The following is a 21,685-nucleotide window of genomic DNA, read 5'->3' on the forward strand; positions in this document are numbered from 1 at the left end:
CTTTTTTTCATCTGTATTCCTGCAAGGTACCTTCAAAGAATTGGGTAGCCTTTTCCATTATAATGTTTAGAGGTTGGTTTGCCCACTCAATCACACTGTTTTGAATTTGCCTTTTTTATACCATGGAGAAATTTTCCAACTAAATGGAAATCAAAAGATCTCTATGTTTTGTGGCCCAGGAGAAATAAATTCTTTGGGTGGAGATCTAGGATATATCTGCAAAGGACATTGCATAGGAAGGCCTGAAGCTGGCAAAGCCTGATTATAGAGCCCAGCAAAACGAGACTTACTGTCCATTCCAGACGCTTCTGCTAAATTTATTTCCTGGCTTTTAGCATTTATATGAGTTACTTATAAACCCTGGGCCTAGAGATTAGGCTGGAGTGCTCTCTGTAAATCTTGTAAGGAAAGGGAAGTTAAAACAAGCAGCTGAGCGTTTAAGGGATTTTCTGAGGAAGGTAGAGGAGTTTTGGGATTTAAGGGAATTTGCTGAGGAGATGGGGTCAGATTTTTAAGAAGGGGAACCTATGTTGAATGGGACAATTTTTTTCTACGTTTAATTTCTATTCTTTCATCTTGTTATGGGAGTCCCTAAACTAGGTGTTATGTTTCTTTGTATCCACTTTTTAATTTGGTCTTTTCTTTAATAGGTACAAAGAAGACAATTGTTTAAGATAAGAGTTCTCCCCACCGCCAAATTTTTTTCAAATATAGAAGCTTTTCCACTTTAAAAAGGTTCATCATCCTGGTCATTGATGAGTAGGATCTATTAATCTCAATAGCGACTCAGTCTGACAAGGCTTTTTATAGCTTAACCAAGAACGCAAGAGACCTCCACAAAAGACTGCAAGAGATGCAACCCTCACAAGATCCAGAAAGTTCACTCCCAGATAGCCTAAGAAAGCAAAGGCCTTTTTTGCACAGGGTAAGGATGGTGTAGTGAAAATGGTGTCTCTGGTCTCTCACAGGAATGTGAGACACCTCCAGTGACAGACCCACTAACCTGTGACACCAGGCAGGCACTACTGGAATGGGACTTTTCCAGCACTAACAAAGCAAGGAAGGTTGAGACGACAAAGGCCCCTTATAGATCGGGACCCTTTATGACAAAGTTCCCTGAATGCTAGCATGGCTGCTTTTGAGTTCGTGTTTTGGAACCCCAGTCTATTCAAATGGCCACCAAGGGGCACCCCAGACCGAATGGCAAAGACCAGACAGAATATTCTCACTGGTTACAAAGCCAAGCTCTCAGAACATAGAACAAAACAAAAGGAAAAACCTCATCTGGTTTTTACATAAGGGGCCCGCAGCATGGTTGGTCTAAACAGACACCAGTCTGGTGAGAACCATGAACTTAGCCGTCTTTGAGGTCCGCTCAAACAGCAGGCTTATAAGGCCTCTTTCTGTGTTCTGCCCTAAGGCTTTTTTTTCTCCTTATAACACACAGCACAGCAGAGACAAAGCAAAACAGTGACCATCTCCGGGAGGAAAAGGATCAGTTAAACCAAGAGTGCCCATTTACCAAATCTTTACCAGGGTCACTGTACACAAGGAACTAATTCCACAAATATTTTCTCCTGCTAATTTAAGTTTAGAAAAGGAGAAAAAGGACTCTTACTACTTTCACTTCCATCAGACCCCCAGAGTCAGAGATCCAGGAGGCCGATGTGGTAAGAATTCTCACCTTCTGCCAGGTTTTTTTCAGAGGTTCCAGGGTCTCTTTATCTGCAACAGTCCCAGGAGCAAGCAGTACCCAAGCAGTATCCAGCCAACTTCACCAAAACTGTCGGGGAGGGGAAAATTTCCCCCTAGCCCTCTTGGTTCTTTTGGCTGATCTAAAAATTAAATTGACACAAAACAGATTAACAGGAGGAAAAAAAATTCAATTTTGTACATTCAGAGGTCTCATAGCTATAGGACCCAAGAAGTAGCCAAAGCAGGCTGTTTATATACCTTTTAGATAAGGAAACAATAAATCTGTAAAGAAATGACAAGACAAACAAACTTAGGTTTATGTACTAATTAGTGAAGAAACTAAGCAAAGTTTGTTTATAAGCCTTCTTGGCCCTGAATTCCCTGTCTCTTGTAATAAGGATGTCTCTCTACCTCCTGGTGCAAGGAGGATACCTTTCACATGGGAGATTTATTTTCTGTTTTCAAGGGGACAGAGGAAGGTCAGAGTGTGCTCCTTGCACAGGCTGTTTCTCAAGTAACTTTAATTCTAAATAACCAATATGCCAAAGTGGCATATTTTGAGGTGGCCTGCCCTGAGCCCTATTACCTACAAACACAGAGCCCACGTGTTTGAAATGCTGGTAAACCCCTCCCAACTGCTGCCCTATGTAGAAAACCCAAGGAAGCAGAATTGTCAAAGAGAGAAAGAGAGAGAGGCGGTATTTAAACTTGGAAACCAGTATCCACGTCTTCTACCCACAGATTTTCTTTCATTTACCCAGGCCTGCTCAGCATTTCCTGGATGTGTGATGTCTGGTTTATTTTGTCTGTTGAGTGGACATTTCCTGAGGTGCCCCTCCACCCAAAGCACCTTGTCCTCAGGGTCAGCTCACCCCTCCTCTGGGGTTGTCTTTCCTGCTATCATTTCCCAGCTTCCTGCGCTAAGCCACTCCCACCCCAGCCCAGGGCAGGGACTATGCCCTCCTGCTCTGCTCGGAGGCCACGTGAAGGCCTGAGGCAGGTGCTGGGGCCTCGCGCCCTGGGGGCAGGTGCACCTGCACCCTGCAAAGGCCTTGCTAGCTCTGCCCAGCCACCTGGGGAGGTATGGACCGGTACGCTGACAAAGGGGGAGAAGTGTGAGATTTTTGTGAGCACTAAGAATCCAGCATATGCAAAAAGGCTTACATTGTTTAGCTTAACCTAAACCATACCATAAGAGTTGGGAGTGTTGTATACAGTGGGACTAATGTTAGGGCACCATTGACCGAAACTGCCCGCCCTGGCCAGGCACGATAAGAACCACTCGCATGAGTCGTCTCACTACAGGAGGTCCCCCCAGTAAGGAACACGGTGGTGCCACTGAAAACTAACCAGGAGAATTCAGGAGGGACCAAAAGAGGGAGGAGACACCGGCACGTAATATGTCCTGCCAACCTCCCAGAAACCCTCGCACTAGAATCCGTCATGGCTGAGAGTGTGCCTGCCGCCAGGAAGGACCCTGAGTCAGACCAAATACGGGCACAAGCAAGATGACTGGCCAGAGACGACCCGGAAACTAACCCCATTACCATAAAACCTGAGACAGAGAGCCAAGTGGCAGAGCAGTTCTCCTGGGTTCCCTTACCCTGCTGCTCTCCCCCTGGGAGCCCCTTCCCAATAAAGCCTCTTGCTTTGTCAGTACGTGTGTCTCCTCGGACAATTCATTTCTGCGGGTCAGACAGGAGCTCACTCACAAGCCCGGGAAGGGGTCCGCCTTCTGGTAACACTAGTAGGAGTCTGGTTTGGGTGAAAAGAACACTAGGTTTAGATTCAGAGCTTTGCATCCAAAATCTTCCCTTTCTGGTCGCGTGACTTTGGGCAAAGCTACTTCAACAGTTTAGACCTCAGTTCCCCCATTTGTGCAAAGGGAGTTATTATTTCCATTTTTGGGTCGTGTGAGGATTAAATGGGATAACCTATGCTTTAAAACCTGCTTCGTAGGCATTAAAGCATTACACAAACACTTATGCCTGGGAGGGGAGAGAAGGGGCTACTCTGTTTAGTACAGTGTTTTTCAAAGAGCAGGTTGTGAGTCATCAGCAGGTCACAGAAAAAAATTCAGTGGGTCCTGATCACCATTGGAAAATTTTAACAGAGTAGAAGATATCAACATGAATCCCAAGTAAGAAGAGTAGGTATTGTTTCTTTTATTTAAGTGGTGTGAGGGTGTGTGTTAATTAGTATGTGTTGTGATGTAAAATCCATGTCTTTTACAAAACAACACACATACTAGCACTTTACTTCTGTGGCAAATAATGGAACTAGAAATAAAGGGAGCTGTTTGTGCTTTGTTGTATTTTTTTAACTGCAGCATTTCCACATTCCAGGAGTGGGAGAAGAATTCCTCTTGGCAAAGAATCTTATCTTTTGTTTGGGAAACACTTTAATGGGCCCTTCGGTTATGCAAAGGTAGGGCCCTGAGGCCAGGTTGAAGTGAACCGTGGTTAAACTGCTCTCCACAATAAAAGTCGATATCGGAGGGCTTCTTTTTTTCTTTGGTGGTCCTAGAAGCAGCAGTTTGGAGCCTGGGGTCTCAGAGAAAAGGGGGGTTGAGCTGGGCCTGAGAGGAGCCCTGAATAAAGGCCTCAACACAGTATGACCAGAGGATGTGGGGACTCTCTGCACTGAGTACTAGATAGAGTTCTCCTGGCCTGTGTCATTAAGCCCTAACAGGGGTGATTAAGCATCCGAACCTGGTTCTCTCCAGACAGCCCTGCCTCCGGAATGATGGGGAGAGGGCAGTGTGTAGAGCCTGTGACGGGGGAGTTAGGAGGATTCAGGAGCAGCACGGAGTGGGAAACGACAGGCCATGAGTGTGGATGTGCATCCGAGGATACTTAGCAATATTTGGGAGGGGGCTGGAATTCCTCTGGCCTCCGAGCATGAGTTATTTCCTTTGAATATTTAAGTTAAAGGTAATTCTGAAAGGCTGGAAAATGTGGGAACACCAACCACATTAAGGGCTGATGAGGCTCAAACACAGCTGAAAATTGGAACGGTACTGACCTTTAGCTTCAAGCAAGACGCAGCTGGGCTGTGATCTTCACCACCGCTCTTAGTATGATTATTACCACCCTCTCCTACCGCAGGGCACAGACCCATGACCCTGGTAGGCAGAATAATGGCCTTTCCAAAGACGTCTGCGTCCTATGCCCAGAACCTGTGAATATGTTAGCATACTCAACAAGGGGGAATTAAGGTTGCAGGTGAAATTAAGGTTGGTGATCAGCTGACCTCAAAATGGGGGAGAGAATCCTGGATTATCCAGGTGGGCCCAATGCAATCACTAGAGTCCTTAAAGGTGGATGAGAGAGGCAGAAGTGATGTGACTTGAAAAAACTCAACCAGCCATTGCCGGTTTTGAAGATGGCCTTGACTCGAGGAATTCGGGCAGCGTCTAGAAGCTCCAAAAGTCAGGAAAACGTATTCTCTTCTGGAGTCCCCAGAAAGGAACGCAGCCCTGCTGACATCTTGATTTTAGTCCAATGAGGTTCTGATCTCCGGAACTGTTAGATTAAAAAAAAAAAAAAAGTATTGACTTCATTTTTTAAAGAACAGTTTTAGGTTCACAGCAAAATTGTCAGGAAGGTACAAGGAGTTCCCATATACCCCCTGCCCTCAGACAGGAAGATCCTCCCCCATTTCGACATCTTCCAGCAGAGGAGCGAGTTTGTTACAATTGATGAACCTACACCGACACATCATCATCACCCCAAGTCTGCAGTTTACATTAGGCTTCATTCTTGGTATTGTACATTCTTTGGGTTTTGACACATGTATAATGACATGATCCATCGTTATAGTCTCACACAGGGTATTTTCACTGCCCTAAAAATCCTCTGTGCTCTGCCTATTCACGTCCCTGCCCAACCCCCTGGGAACCAATTTATCTTTTTAGTGTCTCCATAATTTTTCCTTTTCCTTTTCCAGAACGTCATATCGTTGGAATTTCACAGTATGTAGCCGTATCTGATTGGCTTCTTTCACCTAGTAATATGCATTTAAGGTCCCTCCCTTGCTTTTTTATGGCTTGATAGCTCATTTCTTTTTAGTGCTTAAAAATATTCCATTGTCTAGCTGTATCACATTTTATTCATCCATTCATCTACTGAGGACATCTTGGTTGCTTCCAAGTTTGGGCAATTATGAATAAAGCTGCTATAAACATCTGTGTGCAGGTTTTTGTGTAGACATAAGTTTTCAAGTCCTTTGGGTGAATACCAAGGAGTATGATCGCTGGATTGTATGGTAAGGGTACATTTAGTTTTATAAGAAACTGCCAAACTATCTTCCAAAGTGGCTGTACCATTTTGCATTCCCACCAGCAATGAATGAGAGTTCCTGTTGCTCCATATCCTCACCTGCATTTGGTGCTGTCAGTGTTTTCAGATTTTGGTAGTGGTATCTCATTATCTCATTGCTGTTTTAATTAATTTGTGTTGTTTTAAGCTACTAAATTTGTGGTAATTTGTTACAACAGCAATAGAAAACTAATACATTGACACTGTGCAATGAGGTGACAAGGGACCAGGAGATAGGAGGCCCGACTCAGTGCTGCCACAAGCTCATTGTGTTTCCTTGTGTAGGTCACCTTACTCTTCTGGACTTCAGGCACCTCTAGACTAAACTAGGAGCAGTAATTCCTGCCCTAGCTACAGCAGGAAGTGGTGAGTCAATCTGGGGTATGATGCCTGTAGTAGCAGTAACATGGGAAGCTGCCAGTGAAGAAAGCTGGAAAGGCCTAGGGGATGGTTTTGTGGCTCCATCAGTAATTGGTGCTTTTGGTGGGTTCAGCCTCTTGGGGAGGCCATCAGCCCATGTCGTGACTTAGCCCATGATGACTCAGCGCCTGCCAAGAGGAGCGAGCAGGGGCAGGAGCTGGTCCTGTTGGGGAGACCAGGCAAGGCATGAGTCAGGCATGGTATGTACATGGATGAGGTTGGGCAAGGCTTCCACCCAGACTTCCTTTCTATAGTAGGAACTGCCTTAGGGCAAGGCCTTGCTGCCATCTGGATTTGGTACAACTTGAATTCCTGGCAGACCATGCTTACTCACTGAAAATATGCAGTGCTCAGCAGGACTTGAGCCAGACATAGACTCATAGGAAGCATCATTTAATAATAATGGCCAGGTGTTCTCCACTCACGGTCCCTAATCCTCCCAAGAAGTCTGCATAGGTTTTCACCTTTGGCGGATGTGTGAACAGGTTCTAGAACTGGCACAAGGGCATACAATCATTAAGAGGTAGAGCCAGATGTAAATTCAAATCTGCTTGGCCACAAAGTATCCTGCACCTTGTGTACCTAGCTGAAAGAGAGCATGATATAAGTGAGTCCTGGCCCTCATTTTACAAATGAAGAAGAGAAATGACTTGTCCAAGTTTACTCAGCTAGTTAGAGCCAGCCAGGGTTAGGACTCAGCTCTTGACTCCTGCTCCATTATTCTTTCCATTAACCTTCGGGGGTCATGGACTTCTTTGAGAAGCTAGTACAAACTGGACACATCCTCTCCCAAAATGAACATCTACACAGATTATTTAGGCTACAATTTTCGGGTGAGTTTGTGACTCCTCTCCCTCTATCTATGGACCCCAAGTTAAGAGCCCCTGCATTGTCCCCTCTGCCTCTCTTGAGTACAGGGCTATGAATGGGGTGGGAACTCCAGGGTGCCTGTATATTAACCAACCTTGTAAAAGAGAGGCTTTATTTTCCCTGTAAGTCGTATACCACCACCCCCCTTCTTTCACCAACCTTTAGTTTTTTATAATAGCTTCGCAAGACGTGATTCACATACTATATTGTAACCGAGCAGGACCCTACGGGGCCTTCCCAGGACAGGCCTTCCCCCCATCCTCTGCTTTAGCTTCTCTCTGAAGTACCTAGATAACTGTATTTGATGCACATTTCCTGAGTTGTTTTACAGATGTGAAAACCCCTCACCAAATGGAAGATGTTAACTACTTGATGACCATGAGCACATAGCCCCAGGCCTCCTGGAGCCTAAGGACTGATAATGTTAACCCCTATGACTCCGCCCTGTTACCTCACCATCAGCCAATCAGAGAATTGTGCACGAGCTGATCATATACCCTGTAACTCCCTCCCTCACCTGACCTTTGAAAACGCTTTGCCAAAACTCAAAACTTAGGGGTTTTTTTGGCCTGAGCCACCAGTCTTCTTGCATGGCCCTGCAATAAACCTTTCTCTGCTCCAAACTCTGACTTTTCGGTTTGTTTGGCCTCACTGTGCGTCGGGCACACGGACTTGCGCTAACAATATAACAAGCTCTTCTGCCATTGCTGCCTCCTCAATGCATCCGGAAAATGAGGATAATTCCACAACTCCTTGCATCACTGAATTGCTAAGAAAACCTTTAAGGTCATATTTATCTGTAGTAATCGTTAGTGCTTTTTCCAAATAGTTATTTCAGTTTTTTTCCCTTCTGGGCACATTTTAGGATTATATTTCTTGGTGCCCTTGTGGCCAGTTCCAGCCAATGATTTCCTTTGGCTAATGAATTTTGAGCAGAAGGGATACATGTCATGTGGGGGCCAAAGGTTTAACTTCTGAGTGAGACCTCCTGTGACATTACCGTGACCACTAGCAATGTTCTGGCTAATGGCTGCCCCATTGCCCTGGGTCTTAAGAGCGAGGAGGCAAAAGGTGAGGGAACAAAGTACCTAATGCATCTGTAGTAAACATGTGCTGTGAGTGAGAAATGAACCTTTGTTGTTTTAATATACGGGGATTTTTTTTTCTTTTTTTTGAAGTATAACCCAGTCTATCCTGACTGATAAAATACATAACTGTGCTTTAAAAGCTATAGGACACGTACAAATATAAGGGATGCTTATTACCTCTAATTGTACTCTCACTGCAGCTTTTCCGGACATCGCCAAAGTCCTCACATTGGGACAACGTACATTCTGTCTAAATGGCTGAGTACTCACCAACGTCCTAAGGATCAAGGGGCTGTTTGCCATGGTCCCCAGAGTACAGCTAAAAGGGAGACATTTTAGACTCCTTTGGGGAGGGCAGCAGTACTGACCAGTCACTAAAGAAACATCCTTTGATTTAAAGGACACTTGGGTGATTTCATCCTACAAATACAGCCCAAAAAGGAGTTTGGGGTAGCTGTGCTACTCATTTTACCTGGTTTCTTCCCTGTAAACTCAGCCAAGACACTGTTGATGCTGTCAGCAGCCTGGCAAAAATTAAAACAGGTCAACCTAGGGATAGTATTTGAGATGCTATACTAAAGAACCAAAATAACCAATCATGAGAAATAGAATGAGAAGGTGGGGAGGGGAATTAAAAAGAAAAAGAAATAGAATGATACAGAAAAATAAGTTTTGGGGTCAGATGGACCCCTTCCATTCAGACCTCAATTCTGTCACTTACTGGCAGTATAATCTTGGACACATTACATAACCCATCAAAGCCTTGATTTCCTAGTCTACAAAGACATCCTCCACCTCACAGTGAACCCTGCCTCCTCACAATATCACATTCTTCTGTGGTTCTCATCTTGGAGAGGCAGCAGTGAGTGAGTGGTGGCGTGAAGCGAGATCTTAGTTCCCTGCCCAGGAATTGAACCTGGGTAGCCTGGATGAAAACCAGGAATCCTGGCCACCATACCCCCTGGCTCTCGCCCCCAGTGAAAAATGCATTTCTCACGGAGGCAAAAACTGTAAAAAGAGGTACAAAGTTTATTATTAGAGACCTAGCACGACAACAAGTGGGAGAGCACACAGAGCAACAGTTTGTATAGTTAAGACAGAAGCAAGGCAGAGATGCCCACCTGGACAGAGAGGGTGTGGGCGTCCCCCCAGGGAGGAGGAGCGCAGCAGAGAGGCGGTTAAATCATTCATCTAGGGCAGGTCTTCCGGGTCTTGGTTTACCTCTGGCCAATTATCTGGTTTCTTTTTCCACAACTGCCCTGCCCTAGGACCCGCCCCAACTTGTGTGGGCAACTTTTTTCTAAGATGGATTTCAGCCCAGAGGCCTATGGGACGGCCTTAGTATCACATATTATGGGGTAGTGCCCCCTCCTTTTTGACCCCCAAGGAGCCTTTCTGCGCATGTGCAATGTCTCCCTTGTCCCAAGGATGGGAAATATGTGACCTGTTGATCCTTTACTCAAGCAAGGGTTAGCCCCTCTCTGTTCGTGCCATGACTGTTATCTTAAGGTGCCCACAGGAGACAAAGCCTGGCTATCTGCCCTGTTTCTGTTGTTACTTCCATTTCGGAGAGCAAACAGGAGGCTGATTTTTAAATGTCTAACCTGGAGCCCATCTATCTCCTGTCTCAGGAAATGTAAACAGGAGGCTAGCTGTAAGTGTCCAGCCTGAAGCCCACTTTTTCCTGCTCCATGAAATGTAAACGGGAGGCCAGTTGTAAATGCCTAACTTGGAGCCCATCTACCTCCTGCCTCAGTTCCCTCCCACATTGAACTGGGCTGCATATAATGAGCAATGGGATGCAGCAGAAGTGATGCTGGGTCATAAGAAGCCTTGGTCTCTTGGAACACTAGCTCTGGGGAAGCCAGTGGTCACGTAAGTCCGACTACCTGGACACTAAGATGCTGGGAGAAAGCCCAACAAGGAGAGACTGTGTGGAGACAGAGATGCTCAGCCAGCCTCCCGCTCTGCTCCCGTCATCCCAGCTGAGGCATCAGACAGGTGAGTGAAGACGCCACATTAGACGTCCAGCCTCATTGACTCCAGGTCGGGACACACAGTCTTGAGGGCATTAGGTCCTCTGTGACCCCCTTCGCCTGGCAAAGCAGTAAAGCTGTTCTTTTCTCCTTCACCCAAAACTCTGTCTCCAAGTTTCAATTTAGTACCGATGTACAGAGGCTGAACTTCGGGTACAGTCGCAACCACATGTGAGAGTCCAAGAGAGAACCACCCAGCTGAACCCAGCCGACCAACACAAGTGTAAGCATATGATTATAAATAGTTTTAATCCATCAGATTTGGGGATGATTGTTATAGATAACCAGAATGTCATCTGAGAAATGGGAATAATAATCCCAAACTAATTGGGTGAGAATAGAGAAAACGTGCCTAAAATGCCTAACATGATGCTTTTGCACTTTATAGTAGCTATTTGTAATAAAAATGGTATGTCTGCGTAAACACAGCCAAATGGAGCAATTTTTATGACTGAAAACCACTGACACCCACAGTGAGGTCATTCTTGTAATACATAACACATGTGGCAGGGGAAGAAGCTAGAAACAGGTAAGCTGGGTAAACACTGAGGCTGTTTGCTGTCACGGCAGAGCAGAGGAGCCACGGGACAAGATATATTCGGAGATGGAGAGTCAGACACCTGAGGGAACTCTGAGTCCCAGGCTTATGTTCCCTGCATATCAATAATAAGAGGAAACTAACATAAGAAAAAAATGCAATATTTATTTTACTATATTCTGTGTAGAACATGGTCATTTAAACTTAAAGTTGGGGCTCCCCTGTTGGCGCAGTGTTTAAGAATCCGCCTGCCAATGCAGGGGACACAGGTTTGATCCCTGGTCCGGGAAGATCCCACATGCCGCGGAGCAACTAAGCCTGTGAGCCACAACTACTGAGCCTGCGCTCTAGAGCCCGTGAGCCACAACTACCGAGCCCATGTGCCACAACTACTGAAGCCCGTGAGCCTAGAGTCTGTGCTCCGCAACAAGAGAAGCCACCACAATGAGAAGCCGGCACCACAATGAAGAGTAGCCCCTGCTCGCCGCAACTAGAGAAAGCCCGCGCACAGCAATGAAAACCCGATGCAGCCAAAAATAAATAAATAAATAAATAAATTTTTAAAAATAAAATAACATAAAGTAGGCTCTCTGGATTAATTAAAAAAGCTTTTATATTCTAAGTGAACCTTCTGCTGCTGTGTAATTGAAGAATAGAAATGAGAAATAACCCTACAATGGGTTCTAAATGGCTCAAGTTCAACAAGTTCTCTCAGCTTCCAAGAGCTGCTCCAGATAAGGTTCACGCTTTCAAATGTCAAGGACACTGCTCACCCAGGAGCTCCCCAGTTAAAATTCAGATTGCTTTTCAGGGCTAAAAGTCGCATTTCACTGCGCTCTGAGCTTGAGAAATGTCATCAGAGGCAGCTGCTTGTCTCAGGAGTTAGGCTGAAAGAAAACCGGAATGCTTTGTCCCATCACCCATGATACCACAATTTAAATGTAGGTGTGGAGACAGGATGGGAGAGGATGGGCGGAAAGGAGGGGAAGAGAAGCTGGGGGTGAGGCCGACAAGCGGGCCTGAGGAGCAGAACTAGCCCCCTGAAAACCCCCCAAGTCCTTCCTCCACCTCTCTTACTCCCTCCTGCACCCTTCCTTTGAATTCATGCTCTGCCCTGTGCTTTCCCTATTAAAGCTCTTCTCAGGATGGAATGTAACAAGCAAACTTGTACTCAGGGGAAATGATTGCCATAGTTTAAAATAAAGATTTCTTCAAGACCTAGGAGAACTTTGAGCAGAGAACAAAGCCTCAAAGCAAAGCACTCATTTCTCATCTTGATTTAAAGGTCAGTGAGCAGACAGAAGAAGAATGTTTTCAGAGGGGCCTTCGGTGTCCCTGAAAGGGTGGCTCCCTTTCTACCCACCAAGAGCTGGTCTTATTCTCACTCGCTCTCTCTATTCATAGGTTGCCTAGTTACATTACTGTAATTGAGTTTGTTAATAAAATCATCCATTCCTCTAGGATTTTACTTTTTTTTTTGGCCTGCTAGATCTTAGTATTAAGGAGTGTTTTTAAATCTCCCACCAAAATTGTAAATCTAAACTTAGAGGATAAATTCCCGGTAGCTCTATCATTATTCATTTAGATTTAGGTATACAAAGGCATAGTAGGCTTATTTCTCACCATTACTATTTCCTCTCTTCTTCATCTTCCCCTATCCTGAGATTTTTGTTTAATTCATTTGTTGCTTGGAAAGGGGCTCTTCGTTTGAATAAATCCCTCAAATGATGTGTGTGGATGATATACTCTCTGCAGCCCATCATATCCACCCTGATAGGTGAGATCCTCAGGTGAGGTTATAAAATTCTTAGGTCAAGGTCCTCTTCTTTCATTAGATGTTATTCATAGCCTTCTGACATCCAGTGTTGCAGATGAAAAGCCTGATGACATCTGATTCTCCTTTATAAGTTATTTGTTCTTTCTGTCTAGAAGCTTATAGAAATTTCTTTTTATCCTGGGAGTTGAGGAATTTCACAGGATATTACAAGATGTGTGCCTTTTTCCTCAATCCCAGCCTGGAATCCACTGAGCCCTTTTAAATTGCAAGTCTTTCTTAAACTCAGAGGTGTTTTCTTGCATCACTTATTTAATTCCTACACCTCCTCCAACAATTACTTTCCTCCTTCTTGAATTTCTGTTTCTCACATTAGGTGTCCTGACTCTGTCCCCCTACTTGTTTATCATGGCAGAATAGCATGGGCATTAAGAAGCAGAAAATGTGATTAAGAACAGTACTGAATACCTGGGACTGAATACCAGCCCTGCCACAGCTGAGTGACCTTGGGATAGCTCCTTAACCTTTCTGGGCCTCTGTGTCTTCAGCTGTACAATGGGTTGAAGAACAACAGTAGCCAACGCACTCTTTTTCCACTTTGCCCATGCACTCTTTGAATTAATCCACTGATTTTTTAATTAGATTATCACGGTTCAGTTCCAGAAAAAAAATATTAATGCTCTTAAGTCTTAAATGCTCTGAGGTAGATCTTATCACTGTTCCCAATTATTCTGCTTCCTCTGCGAGATGCTTGTTATTTTCTACCCCGTTGACAGTGCATTTGGAAGACGACTTGCTTTAACTTCTGAAAAGAAGTTTTAAGAGACTTCATATGGTTCTGTCATCTCTCTTTCCTTCCTCCACAAGCTGGAACATTCTAGATAGGGGCTGTTCCTTTACCTTGAGTCCAAAATGAAAAAGGCATGGGGCCTAGCCAAAGCCAGCTCATGGAGGAGAGGTATTATGACTGAGAAGTAAACCTTTGTTTTTGTATGCCATGGAGCTTCTGGAGTTGGTTGTTATCACGGCATCACCCAGCAAAAGCCTACAAATACGGTGAAGGTTAATTTTTTCTTCAAATCGTTCCATGTTTCCTACAGCAGTTACGCTTTGCTCAGAGTCACTTATTCTGAGTCCTCTCCTAGTTTTCATTTGCCTGGTTGCTGGGTCTCCCTGCATGCATTATTTTCATTTGCTTACATGGCTCTAGTCACCTTTAGGGCTCAGGTCCAGTTGGCTAGGATTCCTTAGGTGTAGCAGACCCGCAGTCTCCACCCATAAACTAGTAATATAACCACGAGCAAGTGGTAGTCCCCTGTCCAGGTAACAGGTTCAGACGCTAGGAGGTAGATTTTCTCCCCCTTTTCTTTTTATATATTTATTTTATTTATTTATTTTTGGCTGTGTTGGGTCTTCATTGCTGTGCACGGGCTTTCTCTAGATGCGGCGAGCGGGGGCTACTCTTCATCGTGGTGCGCAGGCTTCTCATTGCGGTGGCTTCTCCCGTTGCGGAACACTGGCTGTAGGCTGGTGGGCTTCAGTAGCTGTGGCTCACGGGCTTAGTTGCTCCGCGGCATGTGGGATCTTCCCGGACCAGGGCTTGAACCTGTGTCCCCTGCACTGGCAGGCGGATTCTTAACCACCACGCCACCAGAGATGCCCCCCTCCCTTTTCTTTTCTACTACAAAGCCCAGCCTCACAGGTAAGGAGGATTCAGCCTCCTATTTAGCTTCACGCATACAGTCTGGTACCACAATCTCTTTTCCTCTGGATTCCAGTCATTTGCATATTAGACCATTTGACATTGTCCTACAACTCTTTATTCACTCTTTATTCTGTGTTTCATTTTGGATAATTTATACTGACCTATATTCAAGTTCACTGTTTTCTATCCTCAGCTATGTCCAGTTTACTTCTCAGAGGGGTTTGTCACTCTTTGGAATTTAGTTCATTTTGGTTGCCTTGTGACCTTCGTTCTCTGGTGGATTCAGGAAAAATTATGACTTACAGACTTTTTTCTCATTGTTTGGGTGGGAGCTATGTTCTTTATTCTCTTACAGCTTTCTACATCCTAAGTAGAAACATAACTTTTTCTGTTAGAATTTATTTGGGGCCTCGAAGGGAGGTAAGAATGCTGTTTGGCTACAGATTCCCTGCCAGGGGGTAAGCTGGTGGTGGACAAGTGATTATCTCTGGATGGTGTGACTCTTTTGTCCTCCTTTTAATTTGACTATAATTTCCCAAATTATTTTTACAATGAGCCTATTTGATAAAAACAACCAGAACACCAAATTTTGCACCATTTCTTTTAAACAGTTGTTTTAAATGACAGTGAAACAATTCCTGAGAGCTCCTTCTCTGGACTCACCAGAGAAAACAGCATATTTAGAGGCACCAAGGGGTGCTGTGCAGAAGGTACAGGCACCAAATGAACAGAGGTCCGCTGCTCTAGGACGAGGCTCCCTCGGCCCCCGCCTTGGCTCAGGTGGCAGGAAGGCCACTGTCTGCATATTTCCTTTCAGAGCCACCACTTCCCCGCAGCTGGGGAGGGCCAGGATGCCGTCCCATTCTGCCCTGGTGGGAAAGGGCCGGATGCCAGCCCAGGGGGTAGGTGGTCGTTCCATGCTTTCCTAGCATCCCTCTGGGAACTGCCAAGATCTTAGTGAAAAATAAACAGCATGGTGTAAGAACACTGGTCAGGGAGTCGGAAGTCTTACTGCCGGCTCTGCCACTGAGTCTATGACCTTAGACCAGACACAGCCAATATGAGCATCAGTTTCCTCACTTGTAAAATAAAGGTCACAATCACAACTACCTCAAAGGACATTTTTAGGAGGACAAAATGATGATGTTATACAGAACATTTTATAAACTGTAAAGAAACATCATCATTCATCTTGTTAAGTAAATTAGGCCTGGGAGCGGAATAGGATGGGGGAAAATAGGCCCCCAGAGTCACTTGCAAATCTCATAGTTTGGGGCACAGTTTGGAGATGAAAACAATATCTCTCTGTTCTCGTCTCTTAACCACCCCGCTCCCCACCCTCCTGTGGAATCTCGGTGTGTGTGTGTGTGGTTGCAGGTGCAGGTGCCCTTGTAATCACAATACTCAGGGGGCCTCCTTCCTTCCTGTCACCTTCTACCCTGGCTTAGTGGGCATGTGTGTTGCAGGGCATGTATGTAAGATCAAGAGGAAATGATTAAGTACCTGGCAAGTGCTTCTCTGCTGGCCCATCACTAATCCTTTAATTGAAAAGGAGGGCCCCCTTAGTAACAATGGCTGTGACATCTCCTCTGTCCCTGCCATTGTGTTCAGTGAAGATGCAATGAAGATGCTGCCTAGCTGATCTCTCTGGAAGGGAGGGAGCTCCTCCCTCAAACAGGAGGTACGCTCCAGTCTCCGGGCCACAGAAACACACCTCCCTCAGCAGCTGGACTCCCAGATGCCGTATGGACTCCCAGATGGCACTACCCAAGACTGGGAGGAAGCATAGCCACATTTCCCATGATGGGAGCTGTCTAGGGGAGGATTGGGCCAGAGATGGATTTGGCACTACCAGCTGGTGGGTGATAGAGCACATTTTAATAGGTGCTTCCCCTTGATTAATTGTTCTTGGTGTCATAGAGCCTGACCACCTGACCATTGATAGCTATTTCCTTTTTTTTTTTTAGCGTGAGAAAAGGCTTTCTTTTATCTTATTTTATTAATTCATTTCAAAACTACACGTATTTGAACATCTGTGAATATATCTCAACCCAAGATCTAAAATATTAACAGGGACTTCCCTGGTGGCGCAGTGGTTAAGAATCCACCTGCCAATGCAGGGGACATGGGTTCAAGCCCTGGTCTGGGAAGATCCCACATGCTGCAGAGCAACTAAGCCTGTGCGCCAAACTACTGACCCTGCGCTCTAGAGCCCGTGAGCCACAACTAGTGAGCCCACGTGCTGCAACTATTGAAGCCTGCGCGCCTAGAGCCCGTGCTCTGAGACAAGAGAAGCCATCGTAGTGAGAAGCCTGTGCACCGCAACGAAGACCCAATGCAGCCAAAAATATATGTATATTAATAAGTTATTTTACCTATGTTTCTCTCCACCCCTTTGCCTTCATTTTGTATTTAGAATTTCCTTCCTTTTCAAAATAGTTTAATGCTATGCTTAATTAATTTTTCATTAATGTTAAATTATATTTAATTAGTGTAAGGCTGATTTAATGTTTAGTTTTCACTGTTTTTAAACTTTATAGAAAAGTTATGTTATACGTAGTCTTCTGGGTTTGCTTTTGTCACTCAGCATATATAATAAATTACACTGTAAGAGCTATGTTGCATGCAGTTGTATGTAGTTCATTGTTTTCATTGTTGTATAATATCCCACTGTGTGAATATATCAGTTTATTTATCCATTTACCTGTCAGTGGGCATTTTAGATATTTCTGGGGTTTTTATTTTTATTATTATGTAAGGAGCTGCTAAGAATATTCTCATATGTGTATCCTGATGCAAATGTTGAATCATGGAGAATGTGAATATTCAATTTTACAATATATTTAACATGATCAAATTTATCAATCTTTTCTCTTTTTGGCTGGTGCTTTTTTGCACTTTATTAAGGAAATTCCTCCCTTCTCTAGTGCAAGAAAGATAGTCATTTATCTTTTCTACTCAGATGAACTGATGAAGACGTGCTTTGACACTGTCTGTAATCCATTTAGGGTTGATTGCATGTGTGTGGTGTTAGGTGGGTATCCTGTTTCATTTTTATCCACGTGGATGCTTTTCTAGCATCAGTTATTGAATAGTTACTCTTTTTCCCACTGATATGACATAACTATTAATATCGTATTTCACTCTGATTCTTCATAGGAGAAACATTTTTTACTCATAGTCTTAGGAAAACATTATATTGACATATAACCTTTAAAACATTATGTCAACCTATTACTATTTTTAAAAACTGTTGAAAAGTTGTCACTTCCGGAAAATGTATTCGCACTGGCTATGCCTCCAGTCCTTCCCTCACAGCATCAGGCAAGTACCTGCTTGGTCCATTACTCTCCAGTGAGGCTCTGAAGGCATGAAGCCAGAGGGAGGTTCTGCTATCTGTTGGCAGGGGACTCACAGGTTCTTGTGTACAAAAGTCAGAGACAACTTTACAGGCCTGAGGGAACCAGGTCTGGGGATAGGAATGGGCTAGCTCAGAATAAGGCACTGTTATGGGCTGGACATATCCCCAAAAGATATGTCCTAGCCTCTGAAACTGAGAATATGAACCTATTTAGAAATAGGGTCTTTGCAGATGTAATCAAATTAAGACGAGGTCATACTGGATCAGGGTGGACCCTAATCCAGTGACTGGTGTCCTTATAAGAAGGAAGTCTGAGCACAGATACACATGGGAGAAGGCCATGTGAAGACGGAGTTTGACACTGGAGTGCTGCATCTACAAGCCAAGAAATGCCGAAGGTTGCCAGCCACCATAAGAAGCTGGGAAGAGGCAAGGAAGGGTACTCCCCTACAGCCTTCAGACAGAACATGGCCCTGCCAACACCTTGATTTCTGACTTCTAGCTTCCAGAACCGTGAGAGAATACATTTCTGCTGTTTTAAGCCACCCAGTTTGTGGTATTTTGTCAGAGCAGCCCTCGGAAACGAACACAGGTACCTTGTCGCTTACCAAACAATGGCCAGGATTGGTGTGAGGGGATAGAAATGGCTGGCGAGTTCCCAGCCTTTCCCATCCCCAGAGTGTCCTTGCTCCGCACTTCTCCATCTCTCCTGGACCCCAACCTCCGAGGGAAGGAGACCTGCTTTGCCAGCCATTCTTAAGATAAAAAATCAGGGGAAGGAAGGAAATAGCCAGGGGAGGAAGGATCTGAGAGCCAGACAGAGGGCAGGGGCACCTGCAGTGAGATCAACGGGGGAGAGGCCAGGAGGGAAATGGAAGAAGCACTGAGGGTCTCCCAACCGCGGGGAGAAATCAGAAGTGCTGCTAAAGGCCGTGGGTTCACTTGGTGGTATGGGAGAAATGCAAGTGAAAGACAAGTTATTTTTAAATGACTTTTGGTTTCATGGTCTCTTGGCCGCGCTGGGGTTCCTAGCACAGAGCTAAGCCCTGTGGCAGAGGCCCCGAGAGCTTTGCTGCTGAGAGCTCGACAGATGCATCTCCTCTCCTGCTCCAGCAGCCCTCTGAGGAGAACACTGACCTCAGTGATAAAACTGAGGCTGATGAGCATCTGCTCAACGGCCAAGTTCAAAGAGCTCAGATTGCCTTGTGCCTAGCTCAGACCTAGAAGTGGCCTGGAGTCTCAGGGCAGCTCCTGGAAGCTGGCGGCCAGTCCTACAACTGGTTTGCACCCTCAGGACCGCCTTGCCTCCTAGGATGATGGCAGCTTTGTTTCCCTCGAGGAGGTTGAACGAGGGTGTGTTTCTGGCACTGAGGCCTGACCAGGCAAGGCAGGCAGAGGTGGAGGCCACAGAACAGGTTCTGGAGCCAAACTGCCAGGGCTCCCCCCAGCTCTGCCTCTTTCTAGCTGTATGAGCGTGGTATCCAACTGCCCGGGCCTCTGTTTCCTTATCTGTAAAATGGACGTGATAATAGTTCTCACTTCAGGAAATACTTGTGATGATTGAGTTAATACAGCAAATGATGCACTGGGACTAGCCCTGGCACAGAGTAAACATTCAATAAAAATTAGCTCTCATAATTGTGAAAAACATGATGCTCTCATCAGATCTGACCACACCTTAGCTACAAATAATAGATATCATCAAGAAGGAGACTCTGATAGGTAGATTACATTCAATGTAAGAATAAATTTCACTCTAATTATATATTGTACCTTAAAATATTAGTTAATTATAACGTTACATGTCTATTTTAACATACAAGTATTGACAAATCTCTCCATGCAGGAGAATTCCAAATAATTTATGTAGATACATCACCCTGGAGGGGAACATAACTCCTTAGTCTTTAAAGTATGGGCTGCGCATAGCGACTTCCTTCCAAAGAATACAGTATGGAAGGGGGTGGGGGTAATTTCACGGTGGAAAAACCTGCCTAGCACTACCTCAACCAGAGGTCAACCCAAGGTCAACATCAACAGCAATAAGTCACATTGACAGAATGTACCCTTGATGTATGTGATGAGGTAACACTTTACCTCTGCGTTTTTTCTCCCCAGAACCTAAAACATCAGTTTACAATAAGAAAAACCTCAGACAAATCCCAGTTAAGGAGCGGGATCATTCTACAAAATACCTGACCAGTATTCCTCAAAACTGCCAAGGTCATCAAAAACAAAGCCTGAGAAACTGGCACAGCCAAGAGAAGCCTAAGGAGACACGACAACTAAATGTAATATGGTGTCCAGATGGGATCCCAGAACAGAGAAAGGACATTTGGTAAAAATCAAGGAACTATGAATAAAGTATGCACTGTAGTTAATAGTAATGTATCAATATTGGCTCGTTAATTGGGACAAACGTATCATACTAATGTAAGATGTTAGTAAAAAGGGAAACTGGGTATGGGCTATATGGGAACTGTGCTGTGTTCACAATAATTCTGTAAATCTAAAACTGCTCTAAAAACCAAAGTTTATTTAATAAAAATATTGAGAACACATGCTTTTGATGATTGATAGGATGTTCAAAAGTCTACACCACTCATTTGTAACCCATACCGCACGGTCTTTCTTATGGTTTTGTCATGCGACCATTTAATATGGGAAAGCAGGCACGGAATTGGCTATTTGGAGCTGACAGGGCTTTGGGCATGTTTCTAATCCCGAACTTCCCCTTCCACCTGTGTGAAGTAAAGGAGGTATGCAAGACAACAATGGTAATATTAACAATAGCTAATAACATTTACTCAGCGCTTCCTATGTGCCAGGCACTGTTGAAAATGCTTCACCTTAATTAACTCATGGAAGCCTCACAATGACCCTATGAGGAAGGTACTAGCATGTTTCCCATTTTTCAGAGGAGGAAATAGTTCATATCTAAGTCCTTCCAGCTCCTAAGTGTATGAACCACAAGGCTTCTGTCCCTTTCTCTGAAGGCATCTCTCAAGGTGAATCACATGAGTTCTGGAGTCCGGCCAGCACCAGCTGTGGGACAATCGGCAAAATCTCGACCCCTCCAGTCTCAGTTCCTGCTTCCATTGACTGGGGATTGCATTCCACCTACAATCTACAGAGATTTTGTGAGCATGAGACTACAACACAGGACTCACAGCAGGTGATGAATAAGTTTACCTCCTTGGTTTAAAATGGCCAAGCTCATATACCCTCAAAATAGGTTCAGGGGTGAGGAGACTAGTAGTAAATATGGTAGGAACAGGTGGCCTAGGTCAGGGGCCAGTCAGGAGAGGGTTACGGCCCTCCAGCAGCATGACGGTCTGGGATGGTCATGGGGACCCTGTGGCTGATTCCTAACCAGCTTTCTAACCAGTCAAAGAGCTGGCGCAACCCCAGCTCTATTGCAGCGGCAGAATGGTACAGTGGGGTCAGACAGAGAGATGCACTCACATCCTGGGCTTGTTCCTTTCTGGGAAACTAAATGATTCTGGTCACCAATTCCTATGTGTGTGTGTTGGCGTGGGGGGTTTTCTCCACACTAACAAGCAATTTTCTGACACCAGCTGGGTGTCCTACAATTAAACTCCGTTCTGACACTATCTACCTGAAGATAGCATCAGATCCCACAGGTTAAGGGCTCAGTCTCACAAGACTACCCGCGCCACAACCCCCCAAATTCAGAGGCCAAATGCAAGTCCAGGTTGTCACCTGTGCTTCTGACCAACAGGCCATAGATTAGAGGTTCAATGACAGCCCCCTTTGGGTTTGATTAATTTGCTAGAGTGATTCACAGAACTCGGGAAATCCATTTACTCACTAGATTACAGGTTTATTTTAAGAGGACATAACTGAGGAACAGCCAGA

At 44.9% G+C, this 21,685-nt stretch overlaps 1 protein-coding gene across 1 annotated transcript in view; it reads right to left on the reverse strand.

The window, feature by feature from the left end:
- Nucleotides 1–21,685, reverse strand: part of LOC309643692 (uncharacterized protein) — a 104,534-nt gene that overhangs the window by 72,524 nt on the left and 10,325 nt on the right. The window contains exon 2 of the transcript XR_014253969.1: nucleotides 1,685–5,219. The gene's annotated coding sequence lies outside the window, so the exon portion shown is untranslated. The remainder of the gene's footprint in view (nucleotides 1–1,684; nucleotides 5,220–21,685) is intronic.

The sequence above is a fragment of the Balaenoptera physalus genome, assembly GCF_965194825.1.
Source record: "Balaenoptera physalus genome assembly, chromosome: 15".
Taxonomy (NCBI): Eukaryota; Metazoa; Chordata; class Mammalia; order Artiodactyla; family Balaenopteridae; genus Balaenoptera; species Balaenoptera physalus.